This window comes from Heterodontus francisci, chromosome 15, assembly GCF_036365525.1.
Source record: "Heterodontus francisci isolate sHetFra1 chromosome 15, sHetFra1.hap1, whole genome shotgun sequence".
NCBI classification, from domain to species: domain Eukaryota; kingdom Metazoa; phylum Chordata; class Chondrichthyes; order Heterodontiformes; family Heterodontidae; genus Heterodontus; species Heterodontus francisci.
Window position 1 is genome coordinate 48,292,539 of NC_090385.1, and position 13,289 is coordinate 48,305,827.

The window sequence follows — 13,289 nt, forward strand, 5'->3', positions numbered from 1 at the left end:
GAGTAAAATGGCTATAACCAATTTTCGAGCTTCGGGCCAGGGAGTGCGCAACACCGTTCGGGTGGTCGTGAAGGACAAGGAAGGAGATGCACTGGTCGATTGCACCTTCTTCATCAAGAAAATTCTCTTCGATTGCTGTGGATTTCAAGCGACGGACGTCTTCTGCCTGCAGGATTTCCCCAGCAGTGGATACTTCGACGTGACGTTCCGGAGCGTGGCGGGATGCATCAAGTTCCTGAAGGCGTTCAAGGAGAAAGGGGACCGGGCGCCACTGTCGATCCTCACAGCGGAGCCGCTCTTCACGCTTCCGTCACAACGGGACCGGGTGGTGACGATTCACCTCTACAACCCCCATGTTCCGGTGGTGGATGTACTCACCTTTCTCGCCAGGTACGTCGAGGTGGCCGGCAGCAGCACTGATGTCAAGGACCCCTTTGGGATCTGGACCAGCAAGCGGCAGGTCAAGGTGACCTTGAAGGTAGATCCCAGTGGAGCCATCATCCACCCTCCCTCCAGCTTCGCTATCGGGGGAAGTCGAGGCTTTTTGGTCTACGCTGGGCAGCCCAGAGTTTGCCGCACCTGTGGCAAATCTGGTCACATGGCAGCCAACTGCAGCACGGTTGTTTGCAAGAACTGCAAGGAGGAAGGCCATCAGACCAAGGACTGTAAGCAGACTAAGTGTTGCAACTTGTGCGGTGCGGCAGGCCATCTCTACAAGACCTGCCCCAAACGTTGCCTCAGCTATGCTCAGGCGGCAAGGTCCAAGGAAAGGCCGGGAGAAGGTTCGACGAAGGCGTCCGCTGTTCGAAAGGAGACCAGCAACCTTCTTCGCAGTGAGGAACTTCAACCTGAAAAAGAAGGGGAGGCAGCTGAAACCAACGACCCAGCACCTACCCAGCGCCCGGAAACCCCTCCTACACAGACAGAATCAATGGAGGAGGAGGCAGCAGATGGACAAACAGGTCAGTGGCAAGTGGTCCAGAGGAAAACCACAAAGAAAAAACATCCCAAAGCCACCACCCAAACCAGTGGCAAGAGGAGGCTCTCTTCTGAATCAGACTGCAACAACTCCTCTTCACTGGACGGGGAAATGCTGGAACGACAGCCCCTTCAAAAGAGGCGGCAGAACTCCGAGATGGATGATAAAGCATCCCAGCCCCCGGGCACTGGAAGCTGTGATGGGCCCGGCGTGCCCCAACCCCAATTCCCCACACGTAACGACGTGGCCAACGCATCTCAGCTCCGGGACACCGGGAGCAAAGACACGTCTGGCGCACCTGAGCTCCGGGAGACCGGGAGCTGTGATGTTTTCGAGGAGGAACAGATGGAAGCAGCTGAGGACAACCCAATCCTCTCTGCCTACAAGACCCCCCCGATGTCACCCGAGCGGCACAAACCCTGCATGAAAAATCAGGAGGGGTTTCTGAGCCCAACCAACGTGAAACTGCTTGCGCATACGATGGGTATGCAGGAACATCCCGAAGGGGAAGGACTGGGACTAGCGAGGACAAATGGTATGGGAAGCAACAACTAATTTTTAGTAAAAAATGGGTGTAAGAATTGCTTCCATTAATGTGCGTAGCATTAAATCTACTATGCGATGTGTTTCAACCTTGGATTACCTTGCCAAGGTCAAAGCTGACCTACTATTTCTGCAGGAGTGTGGAATACCACACCTCAGCACCTACAGGCAGTGGTCGCGATGGTGGTCCCACGGGCCATCGATCTGGTCGGGGGGTAATGACTGCCGTTCCTCCGGCCTGGGTATTCTGCTGCGGGGAGGTAACTTCACCATCTCCGAAGTTAAGGAGGTGGTGGGCGGCCGCCTCCTCGTAGCAGACGTGATGTACAACAACGCTCCGCTCCGGTTGATCAACGTGTACGCCCCGGTACAACGCAGCGAGCGGCTGACCGTCTTCCAGCAGCTCCCACTGCTGCTGGCGACGTCCAGGCCGGTCATCCTAGGCGGTGACTTCAACTGCATCATCGATGCGGCTGGACGATCCGGCAGTGACGACAGCAAACTGGACGCTATGTCCAGTATCCTAATAGAAACAGTTAAGGATGCCAAACTGCACGACGTCTTCAGCAAACCTGCAGACGGAGCGCAGCGCAGATACACATGGTCAAGATCGGACGGGTCTGCCCGTTCCAGGATTGACTTCCTGTTTGTGTCCCGTGCTGTCACGGTCGGATCCACCGACGTCAAGCCAGTGTTCTTCTCCGACCACTGCCTCTTACTGGCCGACTGTCACTTACAGGACGACCAGCGGGTTGGCAGAGGGACGTGGAAGCTCAATGCGACACTGCTGACCCCAGAGAACGTTGAGGAACTCAAAAGGGATTACAAAGGTTGGAGGACCGTGAAACCCCTCTTTGAGTCTCCAGTTCACTGGTGGGAAGCGATAAAGGAGAACATCAAGAGGTTCTTCATCCACAAAGGTGTTCAGAAGGCGAGAGAGAGACAGAGGGAACGGTCCCGACTCCAGAAAATTATGCAAAATCTACTCCGGTTGCAGTCAATGGGGGTCGAGGTCAAGGAGGACCTCCAAGAGGTGCAGAGCCAGCAGACCTCGCTCTTTGCCAAGGAGGCCTCCAAGATCATCTTCCGGTCCAGAGTCCGCTCCATCGAGCAGGATGAGACGTGCTCGCGTTACTTCTTCCAAAAGGTACACACAGAGAGCTCTGTTATCAGCAGCCTGAAGGAAGAAGATGGCTCGGTAACGTCTTCGCAGTCCGACATACTAAGGATCAGCAAATCCTTTTATGCTGGGCTGTATGACGCGAAGCCCACAGACAGCAGAGCCTCCCAGTCCTTCCTGTCATCTATCACAGAGGTCCTAGATGACAGCAGGAGGGAGAGACTGGACAAGCCGCTAATTCTGGACGAGCTGACAAAGGCCGTCGAGTCTTTCGAGACGAGTAAAACTCCCGGGAGCGACGGCTTACCGGTCGAGTTGTACTCGTCGCTGTGGGACTGGGTCGGCCCGGACCTGCTGGAAGTATACGAGAGTATGCTCCTGGCCGGCAGCATGTCAGAATCCATGAGAAGAGGCATCATCACCCTCATTTACAAGCAGAAGGGGGAGAGGGCAGAAATCAGAAATTGGCGGCCCATCTCACTGCTTAATGTTGATTACAAGATTCTGTCCAAAGTCATAGCCAGTCGAGTCAAGTCTGCTCTGGAGTTGGTGATTCACCCCGATCAGACCTGTACTGTACCCGGCAGGAAGATCTCTGATAGTCTCGCGCTACTCAGGGATACGATCGCCTACGTACGGGACAGGAGGGTGGACACCTGCCTCATCAGTCTGGACCAGGAGAAGGCTTTTGACAGGATATCGCACACCTACATGATGGACGTGCTTTCCAAAATGGGGTTTGGGGAGGGAATCTGCAATTGGATCCAACTGCTCTACACAAACATCAGTAGCGCAGTGTCAATCAACGGGTGGGAATCTGAAAGTTTCCCGATCAAATCTGGAGTCAGACAGGGCTGTCCTCTGTCCCCGGTCTTGTTTGTTTGCTGTATTGAACCCTTTGCTGAGTCTATTAGGAAGGATGCGAGCATAAGAGGGGTGACAATCCCAGGCAGCGGAGGCACTCAGGTCAAAACCTCCCTGTACATGGATGACGTCGCCGTCTTCTGCTCGGATCCGCTGTCCGTGCGCAGACTGATGAGCATCTGCGACCAGTTCGAACTGGCCTCGGGAGCCAAAGTTAACCACGGCAAGAGCGAGGCCATGTTCTTTGGGAACTGGGCTGACCGATCCTTTGTCCCCTTCACCGTCAGGTCAGATTACCTGAAGGTGCTGGGGATATGGTTCGGAAGTGCCGGGGCGTGCACCAAAACATGGGAGGAGCGAGTAGCCAAGGTACGACAAAAGTTCGGCATGTGGGGGCAGCGATCTCTCTCCATTGTGGGTAAGAACCTGGTCATCAGGTGCGAGGCGCTCACGTTGTTGCTCTACGTGGCGCAGGTCTGGCCCATACCCCACTCCTGCGCCGTGGCAGTCACCCGAGCCATTTTCCGCTTCGTCTGGGGATCTAAAATGGACCGGGTCCGGAGGGACACGATGTTCAAATCTCTGGACATGGGCGGGAAAAATGTACCCAACGTGGCCCTCATCCTGATGACCACCTTCGTGTGCGGCTGCATCAAGCTATGTGTAGATCCCCAGTACGCAAACTCCAAGTGTCACTACGTGCTGAGGTTCTGTCTGTCCCCGGTGTTGCGAAGGATGGGCCTGGTCACATTGCCGCGGAACGCACCATGCAGTTGGGCGGCGCCGTACCACCTATCCTTCGTGGAGCAGTTTCTGCGGAGAAACACCTTTGACCACCGGTCCATCAGGCAGTGGTCTGCACGGAATGTCCTCAAGGCCCTACGGGAAAAGGAAACGGTGGATCCTGTCGGATGGTTCCCCGAGCAGACCGTCAAAGTCATTTGGCGGAATGCCTCATCACCAGAACTTTCAAACAAGCACCAAGACGTAGCTTGGCTGGTGGTGAGAAGGGCCCTCCCCGTCAGATCCTTCATGCACACCCGAAGTCTCGCCTCCTCCGCACAGTGCCCCCGCGTTGGCTGTGGTGGGGAAGAGACGGTCGCCCACCTCCTCCTGGAATGTGCCTTTGCAAAGCAGGTGTGGAAAGAGATGCAGTGGTTTTTGTCAAGGTTCATCCCAAGCAGCTCTGTAACACAGGAGTCTGTGCTCTACGGGCTGTTCCCAGGGACGCACACCGAGACAAACATCAACTGCTGCTGGAGGACTATCAATTCGGTGAAAGACGCCCATTGGTCTGCCCGAAACTTGCTGGTCTTCCAGCGCAAAGAGTTGTCCACCACCGAATGTTGCAGACTGGCACATTCCAAGGTCCAGGACTACGTGCTGAGGGACGCACTAAAGCTTGGGGCAGCCGCAGCAAAGGCTCAATGGGGAAAGACCACAGTGTAAGGTTCCCCCACCAAGCTGGACTGAGGGGCTGGAACCATGGGAAACCCCTCGAACTGTATCGTTAATATTCTCAATTGCTGTAAATGTAAAACTGTAATTGACATGACAATTGTGAAACGGAAGGGTTGGGAAGAAACTCATGACATTATTGAAAGAAACTGATCTCTTTTGCAATGTTTGTATTTTTTCGTGCTGTTTGGAAACTGTTTGGCAATGTAATTTTTACAGATTTTTATGAATAAAGTATATTTTGGAAATAAAAAAAAAAAAAATTGCTTCTCGGCCTTTTGGCTAAGATCAAGTGTAGTATCTGTTCTTATCAGTGTTTATTTGATTGGGAAGAGACCATGATCATTGCCTTTTGATCCTGGGGAAGCTTTGAGTAAAATGGCTAAAACCAATTTTCGAGCTTCGGGCCAGGGAGTGCGCAACACCGTTCGGCTGGTCGTGAAGGACAAGGAAGGAAATGCACCGGTCGATCGCACCTTCTTCATCAAGAAAATTCTCTTTGATTGCTGCGGATTTCAAGCGACGGACGTCTTCTGCCTGCAGGATTTCGCCAGCATTGGATACTTCGACGTGACGTTCCGGAACGTGGCGGGATGCATCAAGTTCCTGAAGGCGTTCAAGGAGAAAGGGGACCGGGCGCCACTGTCGATCCTCACAGCGGAGCCGCTCTTCACGCTTCCGTCACAACGGGACCGGGTGGTGACGATTCACCTCTACAACCCCCATGTTTCGGTGGTGGATGTACTCACCTTTCTCGCCAGGTACGTCAAGGTGGCCGGCAGCAGCACTGATGTCAAGGACCCCTTTGGGATTTGGACCAGCAAACGGCAGGTCAAGGTGACCTTGAAGGTAGATCCCAGTGGAGCCATCATCCACCCTCCCTCCAGCTTTGCTATCGGGGGAAGTCGAGGCTTCTTGGTCTACGATGGGCAGCCCAGAGTTTGCCGCACTTGTGGCAAATCTGGTCACATGGCAGCCAACTGCAGCACGGTTGTTTGCAAGAACTGCAAGGAGGAAGGCCATCAGACCAAGGACTGTAAGCAGACTAAGTGTTGCAACTTGTGCGGTGCGGCAGGCCATCTCTACAAAACCTGCCCCAAACGCTGCCTCAGTTATGCTCAGGCGGCAAGGTCCAAGGAAAGGCTGGGAGAAGGTTCGACGAAGGCGTCGGTGTTCGAAAGGAGACCAGCAACCTTCTCCGCAGTGAGGAACTTCAACCTGAGAAGGAAGGGGAGGCAGCTGAAACCAGCGACCCAGCACCTACCTAGCGCCTGGAAACCCCTCCTCCACAGACAGAATCAATGGAGGAGGAGGCAGCAGATGGACAAACAGGTCAGTGGCAAGTGGTCCAGAGGAAAACCACAAAGAAAAAACACCCCAAAGCGGAACAGGCCACTACCCAAACCGGTGGCAAGAGGAGGCTATCTTCTGAATCAGACTGCAACAACTCCTCTTCACTGGACGGGGGAATGCTGGAACGACAGCCCCTTCAAAAGAGGCGGCAGAACTCCGAGATGGATGATAAAGCATCCCAGCCCCCGGGCACTGGAAGCTGTGATGGGCCTGGCGTGCCCCAACCCCAATGTGCCACACGTAACGACGTGGCCAACGCATCTCAGCTCTGGGACACCGGGAGCAAAGACACGTCTGGCGCACCTGAGCTCCGGGAGACCGGGAGCAGTGATGTTTTCGAGGAGGAACAGATGGAAGCAGCTGAGGACAACCCAATCCTCTCTGCCTACAAGACCCCCCCAATGTCACCCGAGCGGAACAAACACTGCATGAAAAAGCAGGAGGGGTTTCTGAGCCCAACCAACGTGAAACTGCTTGCGCACACGATGGGTATGCAGGAACATCCCAAAGGGCTGGGACTAGCGAGGACAAATGGTATGGGAAGCAACAAATAACTTTTTAAAAATGGGTGTAAGAATTGCTTCCATTAATGTGCGTAGCATTAAATCTACTACGCGATGTGTTTCAACCTTGGATTACCTTGCCAAGGTCAAAGCTGACCTACTGCAGGAGTGTGGAATACCACACCTCAGTGGTCGCGATGGTGGTCCCATGGGCCATCGATCTGGTCAGGGGGTAATGATTGCCGTTCCTCCGGCCTGGGTATTCTGCAGCGGGGAGGTAACTTCACCATCTCCGAAGTTAAGGAGGTGGTGGGCGGTCGCCTCCTCGTAGCAGACGTGATGTACAACAACGCTCCGCTCCGGTTGATCAACGTGTACGCCCCGGTACAACACAGCGAGCGGCTGACCGTCTTCCAGCAGCTCCCACTGCTGCTGGCGACGTCCAGGCCAGTCATCCTAGGCGGTGACTTCAACTGCATCATCGATGTGGCTGGACGATCTGGCAGTGACGACAGCAAACTGGACGCTATGTCCAGATTCCTAATGGAAACAGTTAAAGATGCCAAACTGCACGACGTCTTCAGCAAATCTGCAGACGGAGTGCAGCGCAGATACACATGGTCAAGATCGGACGGGTCTGCCCGTTCCAGGATTGACTTCCTGTTTGTGTCCCGTGCTGTCACAGTCGGATCCACCGACGTCAAGCCGGTGTTCTTCTCCGACCACTGCCTCTTACTGGCCGACTGTCACTTACAGGACGACCAGCGGGTTGGCAGAGGGATGTGGTAGCTCAATGCTACACTGCTGACCCCAGAGAACGTTGAGGAACTCAAAAGGGATTACAAAGGTTGGAGGACTGTGAAACCCCTCTTTGAGTCTCCAGTTCACTGGTGGGAAGCGATCAAGGAGAACATCAAGAGGTTCTTCATCCACAAAGGTGTTCAGAGGGCGAGAGAGAGACAGAGGGAAATGTCCCGACTCCAGAAAATTATGCAAAATTTACTCCGGTTGCAGTCAATGGGGGTCGAGGTCAAAGAGGACCTCCAAGAGGTGAAGAGCCAGCAGGCCTCGCTCTTTGCCAAGGAGGCCTCCAAGATCATATTCCGGTCCAGAGTCCGCTCCATCGAGCAGGATGAGACGTGCTCGCGTTACTTCTTCCAAAAGGTACACAGAGAGAGCTCTGTTATCAGCAGCCTGAAGGAAGAAGATGGCTCGGTAACGTCTTCGCAGTACGACATACTAAGGATCAGCAAATCCTTTTATGCTGGGCTGTATGACGTGAAGCCCACAGACAGCAGAGCCTCCCAGTCCTTCCTGTCATCTATCACAGAGGTCTTAGATGACAGCAGGAGGGAGAGTTTGGACAAGCCGCTAATTCTGGACGAACTGACAAAGGCCGTCGAGTCCTTCGAGATGAGTAAAACTCCCGGGAGCGACGGCTTACCGGTCGAGTTGTACACGGCCCTGTGGGACTGAGTCGGCCCGGACCTGCTGGAAGTATACGAGAGTATGCTCCTGGCCGGCAGCATGTCAGAATCCATGAGGAAAGGCATCATCACCCTCATTTACAAGCGGAAGGGGGAGAGGGCAGAAATCAGAAATTGGAGGCCCATCTCCCTGCTTAATGTTGACTACAAGATTCTGTCCAAAGTCATAGCCAGTGAGTCAAGTCTGCTCTGGAGTTGGTGATTCACCCTGATCAGACCTGTACTGTATCCGGCAGGAAGATCTCTGATAGTCTCACGCTACTCAGGGATACGATCGCCTATGTATGGGACAGGAGGGTGGACACTTGCCTCATCAGCCTGGATCGGAGAAGGCTTTTGACAGGATATCGCACACCTACATGATGGACGTGCTTTCCAAAATGGGGTTTGGGGAGGGAATCTGCAATTGGATCCAACTGCTCTACACAAACATCAGTAGCGCAGCCTCAATCAACGGGTGGGAATCGGAAAGTTTCCCGATCAAATCTGGAGTCAGACAGGGCTGTCCTCTCTCCCCGGTCTTGTTTGTTTGCTGTATTGAACCCTTTGCTGAGTCTATTAGGAAGGATGTGAGCATAAGAGGGGTGACAATCCCAGGCAGCGGAGGCACTCAGGTTAAAACCTCCCTGTACATGGATGACGTCGCTGTCTTCTGCTCAGATCCGCTGTCCGTGCACAGACTGATGAGCATCTGCGACCAGTTCGAACTGGCCTCGAGAGCCAAAGTTAACCACGGCAAGAGTGAGGCCATGTTCTTTGAGAACTGGGCTGACCGATCCTTTGTCCCCTTCACCGTCAGGTCAGACTACCTGAAGGTGCTGGGGATATGGTTCGAAAGGGCCGGGGCGTGCACCAAAACCTGGGAGGAGCGAGTAGCCAAGGTACGACAAAAGTTGGGCATGTGGGGGCAGCGATCTCTCTCTATTGTGGGTAAGAACCTGGTCATCAGGTGCGAGGCGCTCACGTTGTTGCTGTACGTGGCGCAGGTCTGGCCCATACCCCACTCCTGCGCTGTGGCAGTCACCCGAGCCATTTTCCGCTTCATCTGGGGATCTAAAATGGACCGGGTCCGGAGGGACACGATGTTCAAATCTCTGGACATGGGCGGGAAAAATGTACCCAACGTGGCCCTCATCCTGATGACCACCTTCGTGTGCGGCTGCATCAAGCTGTGTGTAGATCTCCAGGACGCAAACTCCAAGTGTCACTACGTGCTGAGGTTCTATCTGTCCCTGGTGTTGCGAAGGATGGGCCTGGTCACATTGCCGCGGAACGCTCCATGCAGTTGGACCGTGCCGTACCACCTATCCTTCATGGAGCAGTTTCTGCGGGAAAACACCTACGACCACCGATCCATCAGGCAGTGGTCTGCACGGAACATCCTCAAGGCCCTACTGGAAAAGGAGACGGGGGATCCTGTCGGATGGTTCCCCGAGCAGACCGCCAAAGTCATTTGGCGGATTACCTCATCACCAGAACTTTCAAACAAGCACCAATTTGTAGCTTGGCTGGCGGTGAGAAGGGCCCTCCCCGTCAGATCCTTCATGCACGCCCGAAGTCTCGCCCCCTCCGCGCAATGCCCCCGCGGTGGCTGTGGTGGGGAAGAGACGGTCGCCCACCTCCTCCTGGAATGTGTCTTTGCAAAGCAGGTGTGGAAAGAGATGCAGTGGTTTTTGTCGAGGTTCATCCCAAGCAGCTCTGTAACACAGGAGTCTGTGCTCTATGGGCTGTTCCCAGGGACGCACACCGAGACAAACATCAACTGCTGCTGGAGGACTATCAATTCGGTGAAAGGTGCCCTTTGTTCTGCCCGAAACATGCTGGTCTTCCAGCGCAAAGAGTTGTCCACGACCGAATGTTGCAGACTGGCACATTCCAAGGTCCAGGACTACGTGCTGAGGGACGCACTAAAGCTTGGGGCAGCCGCAGCAAAGGCTCAATGGGGAAAGACCACAGTATAAGGTCCCCCCACCAAGCTGAACTGAGGGGCTGGATCCATGGGAAACCCCTTGAACTGTATCGGGAAAATTTTGTGTGCTGTAAATGTAAAAATGTATATGGCATGACAATGAAGTGGAAGGGTTGTGAGGCAACTCATGATTGTATTGAAGGAAACTGATCACCTTTGCACTGTTTGTATTTTTTGACTTGATGCTGTTTTAAACTGTTTGGGAATGTAATTTTTACAGATTTTTATGAATAAAGTATATTTTGGAAATAAAATATATAAAAAAAGACTGCTAATTAGTTGCTTTGTCATTCGGACTGTCTGTATATCGTTTAGTTAGTTAGTCTTTCATTTGACATTTCAGTCAGTCTGTTAGCTGGCATTTCTGATATTCAGTCAGACTGTCAGCTACTCAGTTTGCCTGGTTTATGAATTCAAAGTGACTCCTGACAATGTGTCCAGTGCCCCGGCGTCACCAGAGCCCTCACAGCTGTGCATGTGTGCAGAACGGTCTCTTGACGTCAGTAAGTTGCTGCGCATGCGCAGTCTACATTCTTGCCAGGACTAATTTGTGCATGTGCGCGAAAGTGTCATCGTATACTGGAATGTCACCCTGCTTCTTTTCCCAGCCGCTGCCGGCCACTTGCTCCCCCTCGCCGCTTCATCCATATCAGCCGCTTGCTTCACTCATCGCTTCAAACCCCACCCCCATCATTGGCCACTCGCTCCAGGCCTCACCGCTTCATTCTCCCCACCCCCCCACCGCTCCCTCCCATTTCTCCCCCCCCCCGCCCCGCTCCATCCCACTTCCCCCTCTCCCCCAGTCTCTCACTTGCAGTCTCCTTCCCCTTCCCTGTCTATCCTTATTTTGCAACTCTCTCTCTCTCTCCCGCTTCCTCCGTGGGGAGCACGGGTGGGGGGAGGAGAAACGGGAGGAAGTTGTGGGGGGAAGTGGGAGGGAACGGGGGGGGGAGGTTGAAGCGGCAAGGCCTTGGGGTGGGGGGGTGCGGTTAGAAGCGGTGAGCGGAGTGAGCAGCTGATGGGGATGAAGCGGTGAGGGGGAGCAAGTGGACGACGGAGGTGGGGTTTGATGCGGTGAATGAAGCGAGCAGGAGCGAGTGGCCGACAGGTGGCGTGAGGGGTTGATGCGGGGAGTGAGTGGCTGAAGGAAGGCAGCAGCAAGGCCGGGAGCGAGCGGTGAGCAGACAGGCGTGAGAGGTAGCGCCAGGGAAGAGAAGCGGGATATTGTTGGAGTTGGAGCGATTGAATTTAATTTTTTGTGATAAATTGAGAAGCGTCATCTTTAATCCTGGCAGCTGCCTAAAACATCATAGTGACGTTTCAGTGCATGAGGCTGCATTTGCACATGTGCAAGTACTGTGCCACCTAGTAGTTGCATTGTCAGCAAACGCAGCCTTATGAATTAGTCTGTCATTTGAGTCTGTATATAGTGACATCACTTTTCCTGGCCAGAATGGAGAGGATTGGTTAGTTCCCCATTAATCACACCTGAAGACTGCAGTGCTGTATGTGACTGGGATTGATTTCACGCACATCATTTATATTATGTAATTATGCTCCGTTCACTGCATTTGACTGGAAAAACTATCGATTTGTGTTATGTGTTTATAGCAATACCACTATTCCCAGCCATAATGGAGATGATTGGGTAATCAATTATTACTGCTGTAAGAGATTGGAATTAATTTTACGCACATAATTTTATAATATAACTATTCTCCACTCACTGCGTTTTGCTGGTAAAATTACTGTGCTTTTATCGATAGACTTTGCTGTAGTTTTGATCATGAATTCTGTTTGCTGTAGTTATTCGAGACTCTTTTTAGATAGCTTCTTTGCTGAGTACATATATTGTTTGCTGTAGCGCTTTGTCTAAAAGGACTTTGTTTGCTGTGGAATAGACTGTTTATTGCAAATCTAGCTACAAGTCCCACCCTGACACAGTAGTGTCAATAGGCACAGTGGTCATTTGACCTGTCAGTTATATGGTGTGTCATTTGATCTGTTAGTTAGTCTGCCTAGTAATAGTGAAATAAACTGCACTGTTTTTAAATGTAGTGTGGTGGAGATTTTATTTTCAGTAGACATATATTTATGTACCATATGGTGAGTTAACAGGCATTTATAATGATAGAGACAGTGCTGATGATTAGGCAGAGTATGTTATTTCAGGGCCGCTAGATTGTGCTCAAGACCATAGAATTCTTCATGAAGGTGCATGTTTAGAGTTAAATAATAGTCTTGTCAATCGGTGATCAAAAACCTGCATGTGCATCACTCTGAACCATTTCTTTTTCTCTGCCTCAAGCTGCTTCTCTTGGTCCTCTTGCTGTATATTGCTAATGAAGCAGCAACTACCAGTAAAAGTGCTGCGGAAAGGTATCTGGCTATAAAAGGAGTTTGTCAGTAAAAATGCAGTTGCCAGAAAATAGTGCAACAAAGATAACGCAGGTACATTATGAAAAGCAGGAAAAACCAGAACTTTGTATACTATACGTTCATAATACTTTAAGAAATGTAACTGCTAAACAGCAGAGAAAATAATCCAAGCAGCACCCATTTTATAAAGGCAATTGCTGAGAAAGGGATAGAGTAAATAAGATTGATGATTTCAATGTCTGACTGATTTATGTAGCACTGCCTAAATCTAAGAGGTCTAAATAGACTATGACAGATGCTGTGCAAGACCTTCAAATAATTGTTGTTGCAGCTTGTTGAAGCTGCACTCCATGAATTGGGTTTTTGGGCTTACTCGTTCCATGTGCATCCTGAACGTGAAGGAGTGCTTTGTGAGCGCATTGTATCAACTCTTAAGTTTCACATACAGTTGACTGAAATGCACACACCAGTAGAAACCACTGAAACAGAAAATAAATGTTTCAAGATTGATCTGTTGCCCTAATTTATTTAATCAGTCCATGGTTTCTGCCAGCTGTACTAACCTGTTTTTATGAGATTCTTCTGCTATTTTATGACCAATGTTAAATTTTAACTAGGCTCCATTAAGATAACA

General features: G+C 51.9%; 1 pseudogene; it reads left to right on the plus strand.

Moving 5' to 3' along the window:
* The first annotated feature begins 5,226 nt into the window (after positions 1-5,226).
* LOC137377955 (U2 spliceosomal RNA) lies at positions 5,227-5,335 on the plus strand (annotated as a pseudogene).
* Positions 5,336-13,289: the final 7,954 nt, after the last annotated feature.